The sequence below is a fragment of the Octopus sinensis genome, linkage group LG27 (assembly GCF_006345805.1).
Source record: "Octopus sinensis linkage group LG27, ASM634580v1, whole genome shotgun sequence".
NCBI lineage: Eukaryota > Metazoa > Mollusca > Cephalopoda > Octopoda > Octopodidae > Octopus > Octopus sinensis.
The window spans coordinates 16,826,008-16,832,851 of record NC_043023.1 but is presented as its reverse complement, the minus strand read 5'-3'; the positions used below and the strand labels follow the sequence as shown (position 1 = coordinate 16,832,851).

The following is a 6,844-nucleotide window of genomic DNA, read 5'->3' as shown; positions in this document are numbered from 1 at the left end:
ATAGCCAAAAAATGGAATAAAAAATGAGGGTAAATTTTTTTTTTAGTTAAAAGGTCGAGTTGCGTCCCCTAGACAGTCTGTGGTTTGTGTTTTTCTGATTCCGACCCCCATGTCGAATTTATCGATTTTTTTCAGAACTGGGGGAACTTTTCAAAATTTTCGCTGCGTAGTTTTGAATTATGAGATTGGCTATTTTGTGTCAAGTTTCATCAGAATCGGTTGAAAGCCGTGGTCAGGTGAGGGTACAACCTAACAGACACACAGAAACACACACAGACAAACTGCCGTTTATATATAATTATATATAATATATATATATATATATATATATATATATATATATATATATATACAACCAGCCAGCATTCTGAAACCTTTTTTCTTTCATATGTATAAATCTGTACATCACCCCCAATACTTCTAACATATATCTCTGGATCTTTCCTCTCCTATGTTTCCGTACAAAGAGCTCCGCTCGAAACGTTTAACTTTCCTTCTTTCCTTCTTTCCTGAGCATCCAATAATACTATATTTGTTCCACGTCCTCGCGTTGTTGTATTTTTTTGTGTCTTTCCTTGTTTGGATTAACCTTTATATAATATATATATATATATATATACTACTACTTCGCCACTTAATGTACTTATATATGAATAATATATGGCCTGTGCTAGAAACACCAGCGATAATAATAAATTTATTTTTATCACATTCTGTCTTTGTTTACTATTTCTCGATAATTTTGAGCGTTAGACTTATACCAGAAATCCCTAGTTTGTCGGGTACGTTCTGCGTCTGCCGCAGTGATCTGATTAGTTAGAAAGAGCAAATCAGTAGACGCCATGTTGTCTATCGGGTTGGATTTAAGATAACAGGAATCTTACTGAAGAGCCTACCTGAGGCAAATAAATATTTTTATTGCTGAAAAAGGCGAAACTGCAGTCTAAAAGAACCGAGTTAGTAAAAGTTTTTATTTTCATTTCACTAAATTTATCAAGCTTCTGTGTTTCTAGTACATACTTCGCCGCTTAATGTACTATATATGAATAATATATGGCCTGTGCTAGAAACACCAGCATAATAATTAAATTTATTTTATCGCATTCTGTCTTTGTTTATATATATAATAATATATTATAATATATATATATAAAGATATATATATATATATATATGTGTATGTATATATATATATATTATTATAATGTATTTTATATTATATATATGTATTTATATAATATGGAGTTATATATATATATAATATGTATTTATATAATTATATATTGTATTTAATATATATTATATATGTATTTATATATAATATATATATATATGTATTTATATATATATTATATATATATATATATATATATATATATATATATATATATAATATATATAATGTATTTATATATATATATATCTATATATATATATATATATATATCTATATATATATATATATAGTGGAGGCGCAATGGCCTAGTGGTTAGGGCAGCTGACTCGCAGTTTCGATTCCCAGACCGGGCGTTGTGAGTGTTTATTGAGCGAAAACACCTAAAGCTCCACGAGGCTCCGGCAGGGGATGGTGGTGATCCCTGCTGTACTCTTTCACCACAACTTTCTCTCACTCTTACTTCCTGTTTCTGTTGTACCTGTATTTCAAAGGGCCGGCCTCGTCACTCTCTGTGTCACGCTGAATATCCCCGAGGACTACGTTAAGGGTGCACGTGTCTGTGGAGTGCTCAGCCACTTACACGTTAATTTCACGAGCAGGCTGTTCCGTTGATCGGATCAACTGGAACCCTCGTCGTCGTAACCGACGGAGTGCTTCCATCCACATTACAGCATTTCGTTTCGTTTTGTTTTGGTTACACTGCTGGGGAACAGACAACAATATAAGGGAACAGACAAAAATGCTGGAACGAACCCACCATCAGTAGAGACATCTAGTGGAGAATTCAAGAAATGCAATCATATAAAGGGAAATAACTTCTACACTACATCGACCAAGCTCCAATTATTAATTAAGGTGCGTAATTAGCGATCGCTGACTCGCAGTTTCTATCTGAACAGGGTAAGTTGACAAAGATTTACTTTAAGGCTTTAGATACAAGACCTGAAATTTGAGGGAGGTCAATAGTCGATTACATCGGCTCCAATATTTGATTGGTATTTAATTTATCCACCCAGAAGGAATAAAAGGTTAAAGTCAGCCTCGACGGAATTTGAACTCAGAACGTACCTCGTCTTAATTAATAACTTCCAAACTGAAATGTTGGTTTGTTGCTTGTGAAAACCTATGATCGGATGTTAGATGTGATATAGAGGAAATTTATTTGTAAAATGAGAAGAAAACGTTGTGATTAACGAGTAAAAACGAACGGAGAACCGGCATAACTACAGATTCATGCCCCACCACTTTGGATGATCGTAAGTTTAATTAAATATTCTACGAATATTTGTTATAGTATGTAGATTCCGAATGTACAAACTTTTGTAGGAAAGTGCTTTTGGTGTGAGGAGTTTCGGAAAATTCAGCGGCGTCAACTTCAATTCTTCTTAACTTTCAAGAAAATAGATGTCATATTTTTAAATGAATTTTCTACAAATATACCTCGGACGATATAGATTCGAAGAAGGTAGGAATTTGGGGGCAAAACAATTCGGGGGTTTTACTTTTGAGGACCGTTCGTTATTTATTTTCTAAAATATTCCTTAATTCTTGCAACCTCTTCACTGGTTCTTGACCTTGTCCATTATTGGAGCTGTTTCTTTGTTGTTGCTGTGCATGTGTCTGTATGCGGCAGCTTGCATGAATAGACACGTATGTATATATATGGATTTATGCTTATACATACAATATATATATATATATATGAAATATATACTATTTATATATATATATATATATATATATATATATATATATAATTATAATATATACTTTATTTAAAGCAGAAAATTCAACAAAATCTGTTACTCTGAGTTTCTCGTTGCCGTTCATCAGACAGTTTTTGCTAGAATGGAACAATATATATTAATTCAATCTATACTCTTACAAACGCTACACCTTTAAAAAGAAATGTACTTGTTTGATTGGCCCTTTAGAAAAAACGGTCAATCTTCGAGCGATAAACAAAAGGTCAAAAATATATGTATATATATATAAAAAAACTTATAAAAATTATAAAAATTATAAAATCCGAGGAAAAAAACCGAGGAAAAAACCTATTGCCGTTAATGAAGACAGTACAAATTAATGCATAGAAATTAAACCTGTTATAAATACTGCAATACATATTTATATTAAAATCCACATATATATATCAACATACACAAAAGGATGCGCGTAAACGCCATACATACATATACAGACGTATGAATATATATATATATATATATTTACATATAATATATATATTTACATATATATATATATATTTACATATATATATATATATTACATATATATATATATAATTTACATATATATATATATTTACTATATATATATATATATTACATATAATATATATATATTTACTATATATATATATATATTTACATATAATATATATATATTTACATATAATATATATATATATATATTTACATATATTATATATATATATTTACATATAATATATATATATATATAATATATATATATATAATATATATATATATATATATATATATATATATTATATATATATATATGGGTACTTTTCTACAAGTGTGGTCCCGGTGCTAGCTAGTCATGACTAGTCGATCTTACAAAGACTACGTAACGCGAGTGCGTGACTAAAATCACACTCGCATTCGCTAGACATGAGGTTTTTTTTAGCAAATAATTTTTTTTAAACAAAGAAAAGAAAAATAAAACACAAAGTAAGTAATTTCTTTTGTTGAGTCTTTTATTTACTTTGTTTAAGACAAAACCCATTTTATTTTATATATATTCAGCCATTATATACATATATTATTATGCGCGCATCTGTTAATTTGCATACTCGCGCTAGGTAGTCGTTGAAGGATCGACCAGTTACGACGGACTAGCACGAGTGCGCGCAACGGGACCATTCTTTATGAGTGGTACCTTTGGTAGAGTATGGAGGACTGGTTATGTGGTCATGCTGCCTCTAATTTTTATTTCATCCCCCTGCAATGCTTCTAGATGTCTCACCAACGTATGTAATGTTCTTGTCTTTACAAGCACCCCACAAGAAAATCTCTGTCTATAGATGGGTAGAGGCGAATTATATCCATTCTACCCGGACACAACCCGTGAGGTGTTCAGAGGGTTTGCAGCTATTGATTCTACTGAGGAGATCCTCCCTGCTCACAAAGACGTGTGTCGCCATTTCCGTGAGTGGTCGTAACCCCTGCGAGAGGAAGGAGAATAATTACCGTTGTCCCTTTTTTTAATGAAGGACTCATGAAATTGTAAGATGTATTTGGAGTCAGGATTTTGCTCCATGAGCCGACTCTACTTTTTGGGGTTTATAAAATATTAACGTTGATGATAATAATAATAATAATGATTTTTCTTTTAGTATTTTTAAGTAAAAAACCTGAAATTTGTAGGAAGGGGACAAATTAATTTCAGGGACTCGAGTGCTCTACTGCTTCTTTTATTTACCTCGAAAGGATGAAAGTCGACCTCAGTGGAAGTCATACTTTGAAAGGAAAGACGTTTGGGGCACCAACTCATGACAGACAAAATATAAAGAGGGACCTTCACTGTGGGCTTGCTAGCAAGCTGGTCTTCAGATAAGGGACTCCTGGTTAGGTGGGAGGGGCATCTAGATGCCCAAATGATCGATCGTACTCGCCCTCACAGTGTGTACCTGATTGAAGAGAAATAAACAATGCACAGACACACTCCCATTCCTGATTGCTTTTATCTCTAGTTTGACAAAGCTATTTACGAACGAAATGCTGTTAAGCAATTAATCCGGCATCTTAGAGATTCTACCAGTATTTAATATTGTAGCAAGTCAGGAAAGCTATTTTAGTTGTTACACCATAGCACGGTTCTGCTATGTCATTCTCCAGCCCATCGGGGTGGGCATATATGGATCCTAGAGGTAAGTTCAGTGCCCATGAAGAGAAGTGGGAGTTTTAATTAGTCAGCATTTCACTTGTGGCAACTTTGCTCTGCGAAATTCTGTATGGCATCAACTCACTACTCTGGTCATGTTATGCCCACTATATTTTCGTTTTGGCTAGCTCCATTCCCATTAGCTTCTAACTCCTTCCAACTCAATCTACTTATGCAAGCATGGACAGTAAATGCATGACAATGGTAGTGATATAAAATCTGCAATGTTTATTTACTTATGTTGGTGAACTATCCAGTTTTATCTTACTGCTTCTTTTCCTATTTCAGATTATCACAACATGTTGACGTGAAGGAAATCTCTCCATTCAGAAGTGTCTTTGATATTCTCATCACCTAAAGGAAGACAGTATATTTATAAGGAGCATTCATGAATAAGTCTACCTCTGTATATAAATACAGTCTATAACAAGGAACAGCGAAATATTTTTCTTTCTGTGGAATGTATGGAAGAAACATTGCATTAAATTGTTATCTGAATGAAGTGACAAAAGTGAACAGAAATGTATTCATGGAAATGAAAAACACTTTATCATTGTGAAGTGTATGATAAGTAATTCTCTCAAAATGAATAATTTAACTGTATCAGAAAACCTTGATAAAGAGGAAAAGCCATATCACTGTAATATCTGTGGAAAATCATTTTCTTACAGTAGTGACATTTCTAGACACAAACGTACACATACAGGAGAGAAACCTTATCATTGTGAGATCTGTGGTAAATCATTCTCTGTAAGCAATATCTTAACTGATCACATACGTACACATACAGGAGAGAAACCTTATCATTGTGATATCTGTGGTAAATCATTCTCTCAAAGGAATAGCTTGACTGTTCATAAACATACACATACCGGAGAGAAGCCATATGATTGTGAGATCTGTGGTAAATCATTCTCTCAAAGTCATCACTTGACTGATCACGTACGTACACATACAGGAGAGAAACCATATCACTGTGATATCTGTGGTAAATCATTCTCTCAAAGTCATCACTTGACTAATCACAAGCCTTCACATACTGGTGAGAAAACTTATCATTGTGATATCTGTGGTGAATCATTCTGTGAACGTAAAGCTTTAACTAACCATAAGAAGATTCATATTGGTGAAAAGCCATATCAGTGTGATATCTGTGGTAAATCATTCTCTTGTAAAAGTCATTTGGTTGATCACAATCGCATTCATACAGGAGAGAAGCCATATCAATGTGAAATCTGTGGTAAATCATTCTCTCGTAATGGTCAATTGGTTACTCACAATCGCCTTCATACAGGAGAGAAACCTTATCACTGTGATATCTGTGGTAAATCATTCTCTGTAAGTAGTGCCTTACAAAGACACAAACGTATTCATACAGGAGAGAAGCCATACCATTGTGATATCTGTGGTAAATCATTCTCTTGTAATAGTGAATTGGTTTCTCACAAGCGTACACATACAGGAGAGAAACCTTATCAGTGTGATATCTGTGGTAAATCATTCTCTCACAGCAATAACTTGACTGATCACAAGCCTACACATACAGGAGAAAAACCATATCACTGTGATATCTGTGGTAAATCATTCTCTCTAAGTAACCACTTGAGTAGGCACAAACGTACACATACAGGAGACAAACCTTATCATTGTGATATCTGTGGTAAATCATTCTCTGTAAGTAGCAACTTGACTAGGCACAGTCTTACTCATACAGGAGAGAGACCATATCGCTGTGAT

The 6,844-nt window shown here is 33.3% G+C and overlaps 1 long non-coding RNA gene across 1 annotated transcript; it reads left to right on the top strand.

Moving 5' to 3' along the window:
• Window positions 1-2,025: 2,025 nt before the first annotated feature.
• On the top strand, window positions 2,026-5,858 carry LOC118768165. The gene is made up of 3 exons (XR_005004021.1): window positions 2,026-2,077; window positions 2,111-2,433; window positions 5,396-5,858. It is a non-coding gene; the product is annotated as an uncharacterized LOC118768165 (long non-coding RNA).
• Window positions 5,859-6,844: the final 986 nt, after the last annotated feature.